The 20,522-nt window shown below is 38.7% G+C and overlaps 1 long non-coding RNA gene across 6 annotated transcripts in view; it reads right to left on the bottom strand.

The window, feature by feature from the left end:
* The window catches only part of LOC103100731 (uncharacterized), a 193,410-nt gene extending 174,175 nt beyond the window's left edge, over positions 1 to 19,235 (bottom strand). For 4 of the 6 annotated variants that reach the window (XR_008912827.1, XR_008912828.1, XR_008912830.1 and 1 more), the window contains exons 1-3: positions 19,097 to 19,235; positions 12,869 to 12,977; positions 7,784 to 7,841 (exon numbers count right to left, since the gene is read on the bottom strand). This is a non-coding gene — a long non-coding RNA (uncharacterized LOC103100731). The remainder of the gene's footprint in view (positions 1 to 7,783; positions 7,842 to 12,868; positions 12,978 to 19,096) is intronic. The other 2 variants (XR_008912831.1, XR_008912832.1) reach the window with 1 other exon arrangement.
* Between the last annotated feature and the right edge of the window lie 1,287 nt (positions 19,236 to 20,522).

Below are 20,522 nucleotides of genomic sequence, written 5' to 3'. Positions count from 1 at the left end.
GATGTGTAGATTCATATGGAATAAGACCAAATGGTATGTTGGAGCCAAATCTAAGGAGAGCTTTCTATGACAGCCTGAGGATTTTTCTTTTATCTCAGAGATAATAGAGAGACCCTGAAAGGTTTTTAATAGGGAAGTGACAATGCTCTGATCTATGTTTTAGGAATATCATTTTGGCAACTATTCAAAGAATGGATTGGAGAGGAGGAAGACCAGTTAAGAGGCTTTTGCAATAGGCCTGAGAAGAAGTGATGAAAATCTGAAGTAGGTCTGTGAGTAGAGGGAAGGTAATAGATGCTAGAAATGATGTGGAGCTAGATTGACAAGACATGGTGACTTACTGAATATGGAGGATGAGAGAGCATTAAGAGAGAGGAGTGACTGGGATATTGAACTGAGGTGACTAGAAGGATGGACAGGGTGTGTAGGGAAGACTACTTAATCTGGTGTGAGGATTTCCTAAACCCCTTTCAGGGCTGCTTTCCTCCTTTGGTGTCTACTTGTTACCCAGTTCTCACCTGTGGCCCCAAAAAGATGTAGCATGCACAGTAGCTCACCCCTGTAAACCATCATGGCAGGCAGGCTAAACCAAGTTGATGATAACCAAAAGACCTCAAACCCATTGGTGAGTTAGGGGGACATCTAGCCCAAGCATGTGAAGATTTCCCTAGGAAGAAGGGTTAACTAAGAAAGAATTGTTCCAGTGGCCATGAGGGCAACTGAATCAGGTGCTGTAGAGTGCTTTGAGCCAACAAAACCAAGTTCATACATTGCATACCAAGCCATCACCAGTTGCCATGACTTTTGTCTTGCCACTGGACTTTGATGACTCTGGAACAGAGAGTGAGATTGACAACCTTGCGCAATGATGCCGTACTTCAATGTAGTTTGTGCTCCAATCAAAAGGATATTATTTTGGTCCTCTTCAAGTATGAGAAATAATAAGTACTACCTGTAGCCACAACAGAGATAGGGAAGATTGGGAAAGGGGTTTGGATTGGGGTGGAATCAGGAGATGATTCGATCTTAGTTCTCTTTTAGGTATATTGAGTTGGAAATATCTCCAGGACATCCAGATGGAAATGTTTGGCAGGCAGATGGTATTGCAGGAATGGTGTTCAAGAGAGAAGACATGAAGGCCAGATCCTGAATATGGGGATGCATTTGGATTTACAGAGTAGTGGAGGAGAGAATGTCAAGTAGAACAGTTTAAACAAAATAAAATTCAGGAATGAGCATGGCATTGTGGAGGACAGAAAGTATACCAGCCCAACTCTATCAAAAGACTAGAAAGTAATGAAAAATAAGATTGAACAGATATGTACAAGAAGGATAATATCTAAACTATCCTGATTCTTTAAAATAAATCAACAAATATTCATCAAGCACCAACTGAGTGCAAAGTGGTGTGCTAGGAATTGAGTGGGATTCAAGATATGGACAATAAGCCCTGTATTTATGAAGCTTACAATATTGTAATGGGTCATATGATCAATATAATTACACAGAATATAGAATAATGAGGAAAAGAAGGGAATCATCATTAAAATAGCACCTACCACATTCCAGGCACTATGCTAAGCCCTCTATTAATATTATCCTATTTGATTTTCACAACTCCACAATAGAAGTGTTATTATTCATTTTACAGCTGAGGAACTGAGGCAAAAAGAATAAGTGACTTGTCTGGGGTCACATGCTATTAAGTCCTAAGGCCAGATGTAAACTTGGGTCTTCCTGATTCTAGACCTAACTTTATGTCCGCTATGCCACCAGTTAATATAATATATGCATATATGTTATATGTAATATAATAAATATAATAAAATTGCTTAAAGAAAAGTACAAAAAAAGTACTAGATAGTATGCAAAAGGAAATTACCAAGTTGGAGGATGAAAGAGAGAGCTTCATGGAAGAAGTAACATTTGAGATGGGTATTCTTAAAAGAATGGGTAGAAATTCAATAGGCAAGTCACATAAGGAGGGGATGCTAGCACTTTAAACAAAAGAAGCAGAAAAAGCAAAGGCAAAAAGGCAAGAAAGGACAGTTCAGGTACAGGTAATCTAATTTGGCTGGATCATAAAGTTCCTGGAAGGAGAATAAGTTTTGCCTTATATTGTCATGTGGAAGTGTATCAAGGTTTTTTTCATGCAAAAAAGAAAACAAAAAGGATGTCAGAAACAACAATAACTTCTTTCTCTGTTCTACTTTGCATATGGAAATGTCCATTTTATTTACCATTCCTTAAGATTAAAATAATTTTTAGCAGTTGAGATTTTGAGGAGCTGTAATATTAAGTTTACAAGTTTGAGTTTTTCTCAGTCGGTTATAGAGTATCACTGAAACGTTTTAAGCAGTAAAGTAAGATTAATTGGGCAGCAGGGTGAAAGATGGATTGGAGGTAATAGAGGTAAGGAGAGCTAATAAACTCTTATTGACTGACTGAATAATTAACTGTTAGGAAGTAAAAACAATAAGCCAGGTGGGCTGGTAATGAAGGTCTCTTCTAGGATAGTGGTTTGAGTGATGAAGAACAGAATGAATGAGAAAGGTATTCTGGATGTAGAAAAGGAAGGAAGGAAGGAAGAAAGGAAGGAAGGAAGGAAGGAAGGAAGGAAGGAAGGAAGGAAGGAAGGAAGGAAGGAAGGAAGGAAGGAAGGAAGGAAGGAAGGAAGGAAGGAAGGAAGGAAGGAAGGAAGGAAGGAAGGAAGGAAGGAAGGAAGGAAGGAAGGAAGGAAATAAGGAAGGAAAGAAGGAAGGAAGGAAAGGAGGGAGGGAGGGAGGGAGGGAGAGAGAGAAAAGAATTACTCTTCCCAATTAAATACTCAATCCCATTTCCCCTCCCAACCCCACATTCCACACATAAGGGTTTTCTTAATAATAAGTACATAAATATTCAACCTACTTAATATAAGACATGACCCACACTGCCTCTCATATTCCACAATTTTCCTGCAAATGCTACTCCAAAACTTCAGAATCTTCCATTTTGTTGAGCTACTTTCCTTTGTTACAAGATTACATGCTCCCAAGGAAACAGTATTTCTCTTGATCTCTCAGGAAAGCTTTGTTTGGCTGCTGGGTTCTCACTATGAATTATACAATACTGCCTACTCCATTGATCATAGATGGTAGGTTTTTATTTGAAGCTGTCCAAGGATTAGGTGAGTCACACCTTTCAATCTTTCTCATATTTTTAATTTAGATGATATTTATGTTCGAGATAACATTACTGCAAACATTATCAGCGCCTTCTAATAACTAGAAGCTTTATTGCATCACACTCTCATTTGTGCCTCTATAACAATGCTAATGTGTGAATTGGACTGGATAACCTATGAGGTCCTTTATGACTTTGAAATTCTCTAATACTAATTTAATTGCTATCTTGGGTTAGGGGTAGCAGTGAGTCAAGGCGATGGTGTGAATCAGTCTACAAACATATATTAAGTATCTACTCTGTTCCAGGCATAGTGCTAAGCAATACAAATACAATCTCTGCCCTCAAGGAGTTTTAAGATTTAATAGGGGAAGACAACACATAAAAGAAAGCTGAGAAGGGAGCAGGGAGGGAGATGGAAAAGTGCAATCAGGTGGGAAGTGAAGATATGACTGGTCTAGACATCCTTCCTTAAAGGGAAGTTCTGGAAGCAGCTCTCTTCTCTACTTTCCATTCAGAGGGATCTCAGGGGCAAAGAGTACTGATCAAGGCTAATGTGATCTTTCAGGATGATGAGGTTTCTTAGGGCATGATAGGAGTTCTGGGAAGATAGGCACACAAGTGCATTATTAGTTAAGATTTGAATCAGTTCTACCAGCTTGGAAAGTAATTAATAATTAGACAAATAAAGTGACTAAAATGTCTATATCCTTTGACCCAGAGATGTCACTACTAGGTCCATACCCCAAGATACAGATAAGAAGAGTGTCCACATACACTAAAATATTTACAGCAGCATTTTTGTGATAGTTAATATCCATTGATTACAGAATGGATAAACAAATTGTGATACTAGAACATAATGGAATATTACTAAACTATAAGAAACAACTAATATAATGAATATTATAGTGAAACATGGGAAGATCTTATGAATTTTATTAATATTATGAAGAATCTTCTGAATGAAGAATCTTATGAAATTGATGCAGAGAGAAGTAAATGGAGTCAAGAAAACAGTACACACAACGACTACAAGGTAAATGGAAAGAACCATTATCCCTCCCCAAAAATTATTGTTTCAAAATTACAAAGAACAGACATGGCTCCAAAGAAGAAATTTAAAAAAAACCAACCTGACCCATGAGGTTCACAGAGGTGATATATTAAGAATATTGCCAAACATTTTTCTTGTATTCATTAATTTTGCTGGTTCTTCCTCTTTCTTCTTTTTTATCTTTAACAAATATTATTTCTCATATGGGATTTATTAGATGACTTTGGATAAGTTACTTCATTTCTATGAATCTTAGATTGCTTATCTCTAGAAAGGGTATGCAAAGTCAGAGGCTTGCCAGGACAACGAAATGAGACCATGCATAATAAATTGCTTTGCAAATTATAAAATATCTGAGTTATTATAATTAAACTGGAAAGAATTTTTTAAAGTAGGAATATTTACCTGTAAGTATAAATATAAAGGTAGATATATTAAATGTCATAAATGGGACCCTATCCACAAGTAACTTGAAGTTGACAAATAAAGAGAATTACCACCACTGTTTCAACATTAAATCTAGCATGCATCTGAATTAGTTTAATGCAACCCAATATAGGATGACAACATGTACCCTTTTCTTCCTTTTTCAAACTCACACAAAAAGTAAAATACTGATGTCTTTCAAGCCCCATTGATTATATTCTTTTTCCTTACACAGATCATATGGATACACTTTTCTGGCAAGATTTCTGTCTTTATTTTTAAGATGCAAAAGATTTTTTCCATTGTAGGTAGAATTGCCACAGCCTTCAATTTAAGTCCCCAAGCTAGTCCTGTGAAGTGTTTGCAGCAGTCAAAAGTTTAGCATCTATATGTCATCAGTCCAAAGAGACTGGGATGTTTGGGGTTTAGGTTTGTTTTTTTTCTTAAACAAACAGAATACCATTCCACATCCTGTCAGATGGAATCTTTCATGCCACTTCTAATAGTGCTTGTCTCAAAAACAAATTGGTGCAGCTGACAAAGGGGAATTGAATTATTCAAGCTTTCTATTGAAATCAAATACAAATCCTTTCCAAGTTGCCCATTGCTATTTTTATATTTTCTTTGAGGCAGCATGGCATATTGAATAGAGTACTGGCCTTGAAAATAGAAAGATCTGGTTTCAGGTCCTACCTTGGAGTCATCTTGACTGTGATACCATTGGTAAGTCACAGTCTCTAGGACAAGGATTCTTTTTTTTTTTAAGTTTATTTATTTAATTAATTAATTTAGAATATTTTCCCATGGTTACATGAATAATGTTCTTTCCCTCTCCTCCACCAACCCCCCTCCCATAGCCGATGTGCTGTTCCACTAGGTTTTATATGTGTCACTGATCAAGACCTATTTCCATATTATTGATATTTGCACTAGGGTGATCGTTTAGTCTACATCCTCATTCATGTCCCCATCGACCTATGCGATCAAGCAGTTGTTTTTCTTCTGTGTTTTTACTCTTGACAGTTCTTCCTTTGAATGTGGATAGCTTCTTTCTCTTAAGTCCCTCTGAATTATCCTGAATCATTACATTGCTGCTAGTAGAGAAGTCCATTACATTCAATGGTGCCACAGTGTATCAGTCTCTATGTACAATGTTCTGGTACTCTCTCTTTTCACTCTTCATCAATTCCCGGAGGTTACCAGTGCACATGGAATTCGTAAGACAAGGATTCTTAACCTTTTGAAGTTTGATGATATCTATATATACAACCTCAGGATAATTTTTTTGGTTTGGTTACTAATACTTGAAAGAAATGCTAAATTTCAGTTAAAAGTTAGCAAAAAGGAAGATTTTTCCCCATCCACATTCACAGATATTCTGAAATATACCCACACAGAACCTCAAGGAATCCATGAACCTACCTTGAATCAAGATCTATGCTAAGACTACAAATTGTAAAGAAGGTCCTGACCAGTATTTATTAAGAGCTTCCTCATCCAGAACTTCCCTAAATTAAATTAAATTAAATTAAAGGTCCAGCTCTTATCTAACACTAATGCCCTGATGGACTACCCTTGAAGTGTTGGGTGCCATATTTAGGAAGAACTTTGATAAACTGAAAAGCATCCAGAGGAGGGCAATGAAGATAACAAAAGGCCTCAAGTCCATAGTTTGTGGGGTTCTGCTGGAGGGATTGATTTTGTTTGACCTAAAGACAAGAAGACTTGGTAGGGGGACGAATAAGGAGTTTATCATGATCGCTGCCTTCAGGCATTTGAAAGGATATCACATCCATAGAGAGATAAGCCTTAACCCACCATACAACTTGGTAGTACAACTTGGTCTCAGAAGGTAGAATTAGGAACCAAGACTTAGGAACCAAGAACCCATTGGTAGGTGCAAAAAGGGATCAATTCTGGCTTGATAAGAAACCTTAATAACAATTAGAGCTATCCAAAGGTGAGTGAATATTCTTCATTGAAAATATCCTTTAATGGTTTTCAAATAAGAGTTTTGAGTCTTAAACCCTCTTTATTTCGCCCTCATATCTCCTTCATCTCTCTCCTCCCCATCTCTCTCTCTCTCTCTCTCTCTCTCTCTCTCTCTCTCTCTCTCTCTCTCTCTCTCTCTCTCTCTCTCATCTAGAGCTTAGAATAAAGGTATATGATGTTATCTAGAGTCCTCAGTAGAATCTAAACTCCTTGAGGAAAAGGACTGATTTATTTGGAGAGTAGAGGGTCAGTAGCAGTTTCTTTCTCTGTGTCCCTATCTCTCAGACTACTGCACCTGTGTATATATGTCTATCTGTCTATCTGTCCATCTGTCTTTCTCTGTCCCCTATCTCTGTCTCCAAAGAGCTGCGAACTCCAGATGGACTACTGTCAAGTTAGATCCACTTGAGCCCAGAAGATATAATCTAATTCTATCTTATCACAGGAATTTTTATGGACTTGTGTGTTTTGGCTTACTGTTAAGAAGTATATTCTTTATTTAGATGAGTCATTTTTTATGAATTTGCATGTTTATACTAAGCCAGAAATTTCCTCACAAGTCTACTTGCTTACCTATCCTCATTAAATACCCATACATACATTAAAAAAAAAACCCTCTCAATGACTGCTTTATTTTGAAATTTTTCTATTAATTCACTATAGTTCCACCGCTTGCCAAGATCCTCTTTAACACTGCCAAAAATTACTGAGGTGAAAAAAAAGAGCATTGATTAACAGATTTTTTGGTAGCAGAACCCCAGAAGCACTTTTAGTGATACTTTGTGGAGTTTTTATGAGGAAAGTGTTATAAACTCTACAGTATGATATAAACTTGGGATATATTATTATATGGAAAGCAGAAGAGTAATTTAACATGCAATACCAAATAAGTTCCAACACGAGATCAATTAATTCTGTCACCTAGCTTTTTAAAATTACTTTGTATAGTGGCTAGCCCAGCAATCAGAAAAAAATAGGCACTAAACAAAATTTTCTCCATTCTATTCACTACATTTTTCATAAAAATTGTCCTTAAGAGAAATCATACCCTGAGATAGAAAACCTAATCACATTTGCTAGGCATTTTTCATTGCATCTGACACAGAGAGCTCAAAGATTTACAATAAAAAGGACCCTGGCACTTACATTCTCCAGTGAAGCCAAGGTCAGTTTGCAATCCAGACAAGGATCAGCCCTCTGGTTTCTAGGTAAATGTGAAAAGAGCAAAATACTTGATGAAAAGAATTATTCCCATCCTAGATAAGGCCAAATAAATAACTTCCTTTTAATGGTTAAAAGGACCCTACAAATACACAATATTTAAGATCTTGAACTGGAAGGGACTTTATAGAGAACCAGTGGTTCTCAGCCTTTCTAATGCCGTGACCCCGGCAATACTGTTCCTCATGTTGCGGAGACCCCAAACCAAAAAAAATTTTTGGTGGGCTACTTCAAAACTGTAATTTTGCTACAGTTATGATTCGGAATGTAAATACCTGATATGCATTATGCATTCTCATTGCTACAAATTGAGAGGTTGAGAACTGCTGCTCTAAACCATATGTGGGTATACCCAAGGCTCGGAGCTTCTCTCCACGCTCTCTTCAGTGATATTATCAGCATTCAAGTTTTTTTTAGTTTAAAAATTTTTTCAATTACACATAAAACAATTTTTAAAATAATTGTTGATTAATATTTTGTGATTCAGATCTCTCCCTCCCTCTCTCTTTTCCTCCCTCCCTACCAGTGCTGTCATACAATGCATATTTCCAGTCTTCATACTATGAAAGAAATTATATATCATACATACAAGAAAAAAACTCATGAAGGAAATAAAATGAAAGGTAGCATACTTTGATCTGTGATCATACTCCCAACAGTTCTTTCTTTTGCCTTGGGGATTATCTTAGAACTTGCATTGCTGATAATAATTGATCATTGTATAATATTCCAGTTACTGTAATACACTGTTATCCTGGTTGAGCTCTCTTCACTTTGTATCAGTTCATTTAAGTCTTTCCAGGTTTTTTGGAACTCATCCTATTTGTCATTTCGCATAGCACAATAGTATTCCATTACAAACATATACCACAGCACTCATAAGTTTAATTGTCATCTCTATGCAGATAGGCTTTCAGATTTATGTATCTTTCCTCATATCTTCCCCTGAGCTCCAGACTCCCACCACTCATTGTCTGTTGGACATTTCAAAAGTCTATATGTTATAGAGACATCTCAAACTAAGTATATCCCAAAGCAGAACTCATTATCTCTTCTACAAACCTGTCCCTCTTCCAAATTTACCTTTTTCTGTCAAAGACATCATCGCCTTTCCAGGCACTCGGATGCCCTAAAAACAGACACTCATTAATACCTGCCATACTGACAGATTTGCCTCCTAATAAGTACTCCCACTCCCACTCTCTTCCTCCTCCAAACTATTACCAGAAAAAACTTCTGTGTGCATAGACGTGGTCATAACCCTAATCCACTCAAAATCTTTCAATGTCTCCTCAGCTTTATGAAGTCATTCAAGTACTTTGCCTGGCATTCAAAGCCCTTCACTGTCTAGATTAGAACAATAATGCCTTAGTTTATACTCCTTTCCTCTAAAATAACTGTTATCCCACCAAACTCAACTACTCACCATTTTCTATATATATACAAAATGTACTTGACTTTCTCCATATGTTTACATGCATGGTTCACTGTGGTAGACAAGTTTTCCTCCCTTTCAGGTCCTATCCATCCTCTAAAGCCCTCTGAAATCTCTTCAATGGAACCTTCTCTGATCTTTTTAGTCAGGAATGACTTTCCCTTCTTTCAATTTCACGTAGAGATTTCCATAATGCAGAAGGGAGATATTTCAGCAGAAGGGTAACACTGAACACTGAAGCAATCCTTCTACTATACAGGGTAGCTTGGGATCCTGCATTTCCAGTAGGATACAGAGAATTCCAAAAGCATCTAAGGAAAGTTGTGAAAAAGCAGAAAATAGAACCTTAAGTTGGATGCAAGAATGTTTTGTATCTAACTCAGAGAAATGAATATATATATATATATATATATTCTGGGAATTAATTATGCTTACCTGTTTATATGTCATAGCTCCTACTAAATTCCAAACTTCATAAGGGCAGGAATTATGCTTCATCTGGATTTGCCATCTCCCCCAACACCCAGAATAGTGCTTTGCACACAGGTAGGCAATTAATAAATGGTTTGGATCTATTGGAGAGGGGAGGAAGCATAAATTGGCAGGAATAATATGGAGAAAAATTATGAAATTAAGCTTTTAGTGGTGACTGTAGAACTATTTCAATAACCTTTTCTTCTTTTAAAATTTTATTTGACTTTCTTAAAGTTAAACATCTCTGTAAACTAGCTTCCTACTCTATCACTCTCAAAGAAAAGGAATTTTTAAGTTAAGTCAACTTTGAAATATAGTAAAAATATCTCCTAATGCCTCATCTATTAAGCAATTACAAGTTGCCCACTACAAAAAAATGCATTAGGAACAACGGGAGACAACAATTTCCACTAAAGCATAATTCCTGGATTCATGAACTTACAGTTAAGTGAGAGTATAAGACACAAGTTCAGATAAACATAGCCATAATTGAGAGATAGAGAGAAGAGAGATACAGAAGAAAGAGGACTACTGGATTTCAGGTTGTAGATCTAGATTCAAATCCTGGCTCTGACAATTACTCTCTAGGTCAAATTGAACAAGACACTCTATATCTCAGGGTCTCAGTTCCCCATATGTAACATCTGTAACATTACAGACTGGGCTTGGTGATCTCAGAAGTCCCTCTGTTCTAAATCTGCAATCGTATGAGATGCATTAGAGAAGTAGAAAGCAAAGTACTACACGAAAACAGAACAGGATGATTGCTACCATAGGAATCAGGGAGTGGAGATGGAGTGGAAGACTCATTTGTCCCACTGAATGGGGTTATGACTTGAATTAATAGAAGCCCTTTGTGAAAAATATTTTTCAGGGACTTCAGAGGACCACTGCAAAGCTACACCTTTGTGGGGGACAGGAAAGGCCATAACACTGATTTCTCTCAGGCCTTTCTTGTTTGAAACAGATTAAAAAATAGATTTGCTTTGAGGAAAAAAAAACAACCCCAATGACCACAATGAAACCATTTTCAAGGAAAGCTCAGGTTCCAGGCCAAGGAGTGGTTTAATAGGTCATGAGAACTTTTCAAAAACTTGGAGAAACCAAGGGGGAGGCGGAAATGCTCAAATGTTCTCATTCAGAAGAAGACAATGAATGCTGAGCACCAGCTGAATATCAATTAAGAAAGAAAGGCTCACATAATACAGAAGGGAGATATTTCAGCAGAAGGGTAACACTGAACACTGAAGTAATCCTTCTACTCTACATGATAGTTTGGAATCCTGCATTTCCAGGAGGATTCAGAGAATTCCAAAAACATCTGAGCAAAGCAACCAAAGTTGAGAAAAAGCAGAAATAGAACTTTGAGTTGGATGAAGAATGATTTGTATCCAACTCAGAGAAATGAATCATGGTTTAATTCTAGTCTACAAATGAAGTAGATTCCTTTAATATAATTCTGGAAAACGATGAGCTAAATATGTTCTGTCTTGTACAATAGGACTAGTTTGTGGCATAGCAGCAAGAATATTAGGCTAAGAGTTAGGTCCTAGTGTTCAAGTCCCCTGTCTACCACTCGGTAGTTCTGTGGCGTTAGGAAAATCACTGAAAACTCTATAAGCTTAGAGGAAGGTAGGGTTGTACAATGGATAGAACACTAGGTCTTGAGTGGGGAGGTCTTGTATTCAAATGTGACTTCAGACACTTCCTAGCTCTGTGTCCCTGGCAAATAACTTAACTTGATTTACCTAGCCCTTGCCTTTCTGTATTAGAATTTTGTTATAGAAAGAGAGAGGAGAGAGACAGATAGAGAGAGAGAGACAGAGAGAGGAGAGAGAGAGAGACGAGAGAGAGAGAGAGAGAGAGACAGAGGAGAGAGAGACAGAGAGGAGAGAGACAGAAGAGAGAGAGACGAGAGAGGAGAGAGAGAGACACACACACACACACACACAGAGAGAGACAGAGAGAGACAGAGAGAGACAGAGAGAGAGAGACAGAGAGAGAGACAGAGAGAGAGAGAGAGACAGAGAGAGAGACAGAGAGACAGAGAGACAGAGAGAGAGACAGAGAGAGAGAGACAGAGAGACAGAGAGGAGAGAGACAGAGAGACAGAGAGGAGAGAGAGTTGAGAGAGAAGGAAGGAAAAGAAGAAAGGAAAGGAAAGGAAAGGAAAGGAGAAAGGAAAGGAAAGGAAAGGAAAGGAAAGGAAAGGAAGGAAAGGAAAGGAAAGGGAAAGGAAAGGAAAGGAAAGGAAAGGGAAAGGAAAGGAAAGGAAAAGGAAAGGGAAAGGAAAGGAAAGGAGAAAGGAAAGGAAAGAAGGAAAGGAAAGGAAAAGAAGGAAAGGGAAAGGAAGAGGAGAAGGGGGGAGGGGGGAGGGGAGGGGAGGGGAAGGGGGAAGGGGAAGGGAAGGGAGGAAGGGAAGGGAAGGGAAGGAAGGGAAGGGGAGGAAGGGAAGGGAAGGGAAGGGAAGGGAAGGGGAAGGGGAGGGGGGAGGGGAGGGGAGGGGAGGGGAGGGGAGGGGAGGGGAGGGGAGGGGAGGGGAGGGGAGGGGAGGGGAGGGGAGGGGGAGGGAGGGAGGGGAGGGAAGGAAGGAAGGAAGGAAGGAAGGAAGGAAGGAAGGAAGGAAGGAAGGAAGAAGGAAGGAAGGAAGGAAGGAAGGAAGGAAGGAAGGAAGGAAGGAAGGAAGGAAGGAAGGAAGGAAGGAAGGAAGGAAGGAAGGAAGGAAGGAAGGAAGAAGGAAGGAAGGAAGGAAATTTTACTTTCCCTCATGGGCAGAATTGGGATTATCATCATCACCTTCATCATCATCAGCATTGTCATCATAAATAGCACTGATATGGTTTTCAAAGTGCTTTATAAATGTTATTTCATTTAAGCCTTAGGATACCCCTGGGAGATATGTGCGATTAGTATCTGCACTGTCTGGGGCTATATTTGAACTCGAAGCTTGCCCTCTTTAGGTGCAAATCTCAATCTTTTAGCCACCCAGTTGCCCACAATCCATGTACTCCTGACCTCACATGGGAGGAAATTGCTCTAAAATGTGCAATATTGATGGGACTTATGATTGTTATATATATATAATGTTATACAGGACTTACCTGGGCATGGAGTGAGCCCAGAGGCTCTAACCACAAAATCTTCACAGTCCCAGGATGATGAGAATAGCCAAGAAAACAGTGATTCAAAAGGGATACCCTGGAGATGTGACTGAGGACATAGAACAAACCAAATTTTGGTGAAAGGAAAAGGAGAAATCAGGGGAATGACACCTGGCTATAAGAATTTGTGTGTTCTTCTCCTGTGTATGTTGGACAGAACTGAGAAAGAAATGATTTGCCTTGAGAAGAACCACATCCCTCACACTTGCTGGTCTGAAGGAGGGAATAGAGAATATCTTATTCATACTCCCCACATGTGATGATAGGAAGGCCATATCTTTTCATAACATCATATGGTGGACCCATCTCACATACTTGTTCCACGTGGGAAAGAAGACAACTAATTGCATGCAGTGCTCAGCAGATAGCAGAAATAGATAGATATTCAGTGACCTGAACAAGACATCATTAACTGTCTAATTGCCTGGTGCCACCCTGCCTGCTTAAGTCTTATCAATCTCCAGAAAGATATAGACAAGTCAGGGTTCTTTGAATCCCTGAGTCACCTTCACATTCTCACACATTTAAGATTTCCTGAGGGAAATCTCTTAAATAAACCTTAAGTTTGATTTATGTCTAGCGTTTCACCCTCTTAAAAGTACTAAGATGGTTCCTCCTAGAAAAGCTATTCAAAGTACATGTCAAGTATAGGACTGTTCTTTATCTCCTCTATCAAGAAAAAAAAGAATGAAACACAAAAGACTCATAAGTTCATAGGCACACATTAACAAATATTTAAAATATGAAGCAATAATCCTTCACACCTATTATATAGTCTCAGGATATAAATACAACTTCTTGGGATTGTCAAAAGAAGATATTTCACCCTCACCTTAGATTTGTATAGTCTGAGCAACTCTCAGCATGTACGTCTTTTAGCTAGGTGGATATGGAATCATGGAGGGTCTTTGGAGGCAATTAAGTCAAACTATATAGATAATTAGATGGACTTTGGAGTTAGGAAGACCTTAGTTTAAATTCTGCCCTAGATTCTTTGTAACTGTGTGACCTTGGGCAAGTCACTCAAACTCTGTTTGCTTCAATTTTCTCAACTATAAAATGGGGATATTAACAGTTCCTACTTCATAGGGCAATTGGGAGAATCAAATGCGATAATATTTATAAAGTGCTTAGCTGAGCACATCGACTTGGACATAGTAAGCTAATTAATGTTTACTTTCTTCCTATTTCTTAATTTACAGATGAGCTAATTTAGTTAAAGTGACTCACTCAAGAGCCACATAGCTTGGAAGTGTCTGAGATGGAATTTGAATTCTGGTCTTCTGTAGCCCCCAGTAGTGAGAATGGACTCCTTAGGATGGTCCCCCCTGACAGTGTTCCTCACCCCAAGTTCCATACTCTGTCTCTTGCCTCCTCAGCTTTAACTCTTTGCTTACAGAATCTTCTTGATGAGGGCATTCTTCACCTCAGAGGAACCATTACAGAAATCATCTCCTTCTGAGTAACCAGACTCAATAACTCTCAAACGCTTGAATTCATAGGGTTTTCTTCAGGGATTGAACCATCCATTTCTTAGGATCATCGTTCAGGCACTTGGGCTCAGGTAAAGAAAAATGGAACAATAGAGGCATCCAGGGATTTGTATTTCAGTATTGGATTAACCCATGAGAGCATATATCCAACTCTTTGCAACTCCATTTGGTGTTTTCTTGGCAAAAATACTAGAGGGGTTGCCATTTTCTTTTACACATGAGGAAACTGAATCAAACAGGGTTAAGTGATTTGCCCAGAGTAGCTCAGATAGTGTCCAAGGCCAGATTTGAACTCAGGTTGATGAGTCTTCTTGACTCTAGACCTAGAACTCTATTTACTATGCCAGCTAGCTGCCCTCTGTTATCAATAGTATTAACTCATTTATGGAAGGAATTAAATTAGGTGGTTAGAGATAAAATCCATTCCAACTCTAAGATTCTATGATTCTTTCACTTCTAGCAAATCTTAAACTAGAGAGTATGGGAGATCTGGTGAGGAAACAGTTGAGTTTCTCCTACCCTGGACCATATTCGATTCTGTCTTTGACCAACATCAGTGTTCTTTGATAGTTGGTGTGTCAGGTTCAATTGTCAACTTATCCAAGCAACACCACAGAACCCAGCCCAGCTCAGTCTTATTATATTTTGTCTTATTATTATATCTCAGTAAAGATCAATTTTTAAATGGGCTTCTTAAAATCTATAAGAGAATAGAATGGAAGAAAACAAAACAACATGTGTACTTTTGTATGCGGTTACTCTATTATTAGTTTTACTTGGTTATTTTACTCAGTTACAAGATAGGTCTCATGAAGTGGAAATGATCTGAAATGTTTGTAATATGAAAACAAAGCAAGTTTAATAAAACTTTTAGAAAACCTTCAAAAATGGGCTTCTTAGATTCTATTGATCTATGATTTCAAGAACACAACCCATCCATATTTTCTCGTCCTCTGCAATTCCTGTCCATCTTTCCATAGATCCTCTATAGAGAAGCCACACAATGCACTACAAACATTCCTCTGGTTCTCGTAATATTTCATAGCTATTAGGGTAGCATTGATTGGGATTTTAATTGGAGAATGGCTGAACAAGTTGTGATACATGTTGGTGATGGAATACTATTGTGCTCAAAGGAATAATAAAGTGGAGGAATTCCATGGAGACTGGAACAACCTCCAGGAAGTGATGCAGAGCAAGAGGAGCAGTCAATGCAATGTCCCTAAACAATCTGCAGGGATCTAGGAGAAAAAACACTATCCACAAGCAGAGGACAAACTATGGGAGTAGAAACGCCGAGGAAAAGCAACTGCTTGACTACAGGGGTTGAGGGGACATGTCTGAGGAGAGACTCTAAATGAACACTCTAATGTAAATACTAACAACATGGAAATGGATTCGAATCAAAAACACATGTGATACCCAGTGGAATTGCGCGTCGGCTAAGGGAGAGGTGGGGGGGGGGGGCGGAGGGAAGGAAAAGAAAATGATCTTTGTCTCCAATGAATAATGTTTGGAAATGACCAAATAAGATAATGTTAAAAAAAGAGAGAGAAAAAACCTGGCCAGACCACATCCCTTCCTACTCATACCTGTCTTCAAAAATGAATAAATTTCATTTATAACATTGTTGTCATGGAGTTAGCTGTCATGTAAAGTCACATTTGGCTATAATATTAGGCAGGGTTTCCCTGTATACTCTGAAGCCTGACCTTTCCCCAAGAAGGGCATCTGATCTGAGGAACAAAAACAAAGTTCTAATAGTGTCCTTGCCATAGAGACAGAGCAAAGCAAAGACTGAATAAAATTGCATAAACTTTGAACTGATTCAACTTCAATCCATTTTAAGTCAATCTAATTCACCCAATCTATATTAATAGCCTACTATGTGCAAGGCATTGTGTTAGTCATTGAGTTTAAAAAGATGAAGTCTGTCTTCAAGTAGCTTGCATTAACTGAAGAGAACATCACATGGATGCAGATAAGTAAATACAAAGTTTACATAAAGTAATAAAAATTATTTCAAGAAGGAGAGGATGCTAAAGGAAGTAGCCTCCAAATTAGAGAATTTGGGCGTTGTAAAGTAACTCAGTGACCATTTCATCCAAGTCATCATACACACAAGGAATTTCCACACTAAGACTTATCAAGTGGTAATTCCTTCTCTGCCTGACAAATTCAGAGGCAGGTGAACCTGAAGGAAATTAAGGATTCTTCAAGGTAAAGGTGGGGAAGGAACTCATTCCAGACATAAGGAGCCATTTGTTAAAAGCAGAAACCTATGACATTTACAGAGATTTTCTTCTGTGTGGGGCTGGACACTATTAAACAAGGAATGAAAGATAGAAGTAGGTATAGGGGTATGGAGGTGAGGAGTGGAAAAGGGAGAATTTTATGCAGTTCAAACCCCAGCACCTAAAACTACAGTAAACTTCATATAAATATCTCACTTCCACAAAAAGTAAAGCTTTGAGAGAAAGGTAACTGTGATACCCAAGAGAATGAATATATTTTTATTTTTGTAAAACTCCATAAGAAACATTTTTCAACTTTACTTTTTTTTAATCTTATAAGATCTATTTTTAGATTAATTTTCAACTTTTTCTGGATGTACCCAGTAGTCACAGAGTAATAAGTGATGAATATATTTTCTTTTATCTTCTGTTCCATTTGTTTTGAGAAAATTAAGCTTTGCAAAATAATTTACCAAGGCATCACTTTCATATCGCCTCCTTTCTAGGAGCATAAGTGATTTCCTCCCCCATTCCTGCCCCCTGAGAGTCGCTAAATGAGATTGCAAAGAAAAAAAAACAGAAACCCAAGTTATGGAAAACTTCAAGTCCTGCCTACGTCTTAGCCCAACCATAGGAATCCATTTTTTTCTTTCTTAGAACAGAGGCTACAGAAGTTTATCCTTTGATGACTAATAAGGAAAAAAAACCTGCTGTTCTACTTAACCAAGATTTTGTTTTAAAAAGAAATTTTGTCAAGAATATGTATTTATTGTCTGTAAATATTTCAGTTATGTCCTTAGCAATTAGTTATACAGAATCAGCCTGGTGTCCACCAAGAAAAAGCCCTTCAGGCACTGCCACTTACAAAAGGGAAAAGGTGAAGAATCATGGTGTGGATATAAATGGCCAAGAGCAAAATGTAAAGTTCTGTCACCCTCATTCATTTCAAATCAGGAAATTTCAGTCATCCAATCAACAAGTACCTCATATGTGTCAGGAACTGTTAGAGAAAGGCAAAAGATAATCCCTGCTCAAGAGGAGCTCACCATCTAATGGTGGAAACGGCATGGAAACCACTATGTGATACATATGGGATAAATAAAAGATGAACAGTAAGGGCAAATCACTAGCATTAATGAGGATCAGGAAAGGTTTTGCATAGAAGGTGGGATTTTAGCTGGGAATTAAATAGAAGCAAGGAAAGCCAGGTGGCTTCATAGTACCCTAAAACTTGAAAAAGGGCTTTAGAAATTATCCAATCTGGGACTTCCGGTCAAGATGGCGGTGTAGAAGCAGCTAAAGTTCAGACCTCGGAAACCCTTCCTTACCGATCTCAAACAGAGTGCTCCTAGGCCACCGAAATTCAAGCTGAATAACAGGATAGACCTGGGGAAACCTCCTCCTGGACCTGGATCAAAAGGTACCACACCCCAAAAGCCAGAACCCTAGATCACTCGGATCTAAGGGGTAGACAGAAAGAAGGTCCCAGGACCCGTCCCCCCCAACCCAGAGTGCTGAGCCCACAGCAGCAGCGGAAACCTCAGGGCTCTGAGGACTCACCTTGAAAGCAACCTGAGCCAGTCTCCGGGGCGCCCAACACAGACGGCAGGGAAACATAGAGAGAAGGGGGAAGCCTGTAGCCCCCTGGCTGGGTCCTTCCATCTCAGTCTCAAGGGAGGTCCCAGCTTTAGGGCACCAGCTGAACCCAATCCCATCAGGAGCCCTCAGAGCTACTGAAAGGACAGAAAACTCAGGGCTGGCAAAGGAGTTGCTCTGAAGAGCTTACCTTGAAAGTAACCCGGGCCAGTTTCCGGGCATTCAACACAGACTGTGGAAGAGGAGGTTACTGCTTTTTTTTCTTCCTTTTTTTGGCTCCGGGATCATTCGGCCCACACCACCTGAACCTAATCCCATCAGGAGCCCTCAGAGTCCAGGCAAGCCACAACCCCTCCCCCCTTAGAGAGCTGGGTCTTCTGAAAAAACAGAAACCTAGAGGCGAAGTCAAGATGGCACCCTAGAAGGAGCATAGACCTGGCAGCCTGGCCAGAGCTTTAGAGATCCTCCATATCTGCTCCAGCCGTCCAGGAAGTTTAAAACTCAGAGTAAACCCAGCCCAACTAAGCTGAACTCAATCCCATCAAAAGTCTCCAGAACACAGGGAAGCCCAGGCTCCCCATCCATCCTCATTGACTGCTGGACTTTAAGCCAATCAAAAGCCTCCAGAGGACAGGAAAGCTCAAACCCCCAACAACCCTCCCTCAGAGATTACACCAAGAGATCCTCTGTTAAAGCTCCAAGAGGGGAGACTGATAGAAATCCCTAAAAAACAAAAAAAATGAGAGGAACAAGAGCACAGACAAATATGGGGAGGAAAGAAGGGGTGAATTTGAACAAACAACAGAAACAGAAGAAAGAAACTACAATAGACAGCTACTACTCACCAAATGGAACAGAGGGGGAGAGATCAGCAAACCATAAACCAGAAATCCCAGCGAATTGGATACAGGCTGTGGAAGAACTCAAAACACAACTAAGAGAGGCTGACGACAATTGGGAAAAGAACTTAAAAATTAAGATAAGTCATCTGGAAACAGAGGCACTTGAACTAAAACAAGAAAATAGTGTCCTGAAAGCCAAAATCATCCAGCTGGAAAACGAGGCAAAGAAGATGAAAGACGAGATAAAGAGGATGAAAGACGATCTTCAAAGAAACTCAGACCAGAAGGAAAAAGACAACCAAAAAGCCAAAGATGAAATCCAATCTTTAAGAACCAGAGTAAAACAACTAGAACCAAGTGACCTCACAAGGCAGCAGAACACTATAAAACAAAACAAAAAGAATGAAAAAATTGAGGAAAATGTGAAGCATCTCATTCACAAAACAGACGATTTAGAAAATCGTTCAAGAAGAGACAATTTAAGAATAATTGGACTACCAGAAGACCACGATAAAAGAAAAAGCCTGGACATAATACTAGAGGAAATTATCCAGGAAAACTGTCCCGAAATCCTAGAACAAGAGGGGAAAGTGGAGATTGAAAGAATCCACAGATCACCCCCTGTATTTAATCCCCAACTGACAACACTAAGAAATGTTATAGCCAAATTCAAAAACAATCAGATGAAAGAACAGGTATTACAAGCTGCCAAGAAGAAACCATTCAGATACCATGGAAACATGGTGAGGATAACACAGGATCTGTCTGCATCCACACTGAAGGACCAAAAGGCATGGAATATGATATTCTGGAAAGCAAGGGAACTAGGCCTACAGCCAAGAATAAAATACCCATCAAAACTGACTATATTCTTACAGGGGAAAGTATGGTCATTTAACACAACAGAAGAGTTCCAAGCATTCATAAATAAAAGACCAGACCTGAACAGAAAATTTGAAGTCCAACCACAGAACTCAAGAGAATCATCAAAAGGTAATTAAAAAGGGGGGGAAAAACAACAACAACAACAAAAAAGTTTTTTTAAGAGACTCAATAAGTTAAAATGATATGTATCCCTATAAGAAAAGAGGTCATTGGCAACTCTTAAAAACTGTTGCTATCACCTAAGCAGCTAGAAGAACTACACTCAGAGGGAACAGTGACAAACTGTATAGGATAAAAGGACAAGACATAAATAGGTATATAGATATATGCATGCATAAATACATATACATGTGTATGTATATGTATATATATATATACATGACTAAAGCTAAAAAAGAAAAGAGGTTATGACTAAAAGAAATGGGAAAAGAAACAAATGGAGGTAAATTTATATGTCACAAAGAAGCTCATGGAGGGAGGGGGGAGAACATCGATACACTGGAATGGTAAAGAGGTTGGAGATAGGAAATACTCAACTCTTACG

The sequence above is a fragment of the Monodelphis domestica genome, chromosome 6 (assembly GCF_027887165.1).
Source record: "Monodelphis domestica isolate mMonDom1 chromosome 6, mMonDom1.pri, whole genome shotgun sequence".
Taxonomy (NCBI): domain Eukaryota; kingdom Metazoa; phylum Chordata; class Mammalia; order Didelphimorphia; family Didelphidae; genus Monodelphis; species Monodelphis domestica.
This window is presented reverse-complemented; position numbering and strand designations above follow the sequence as displayed.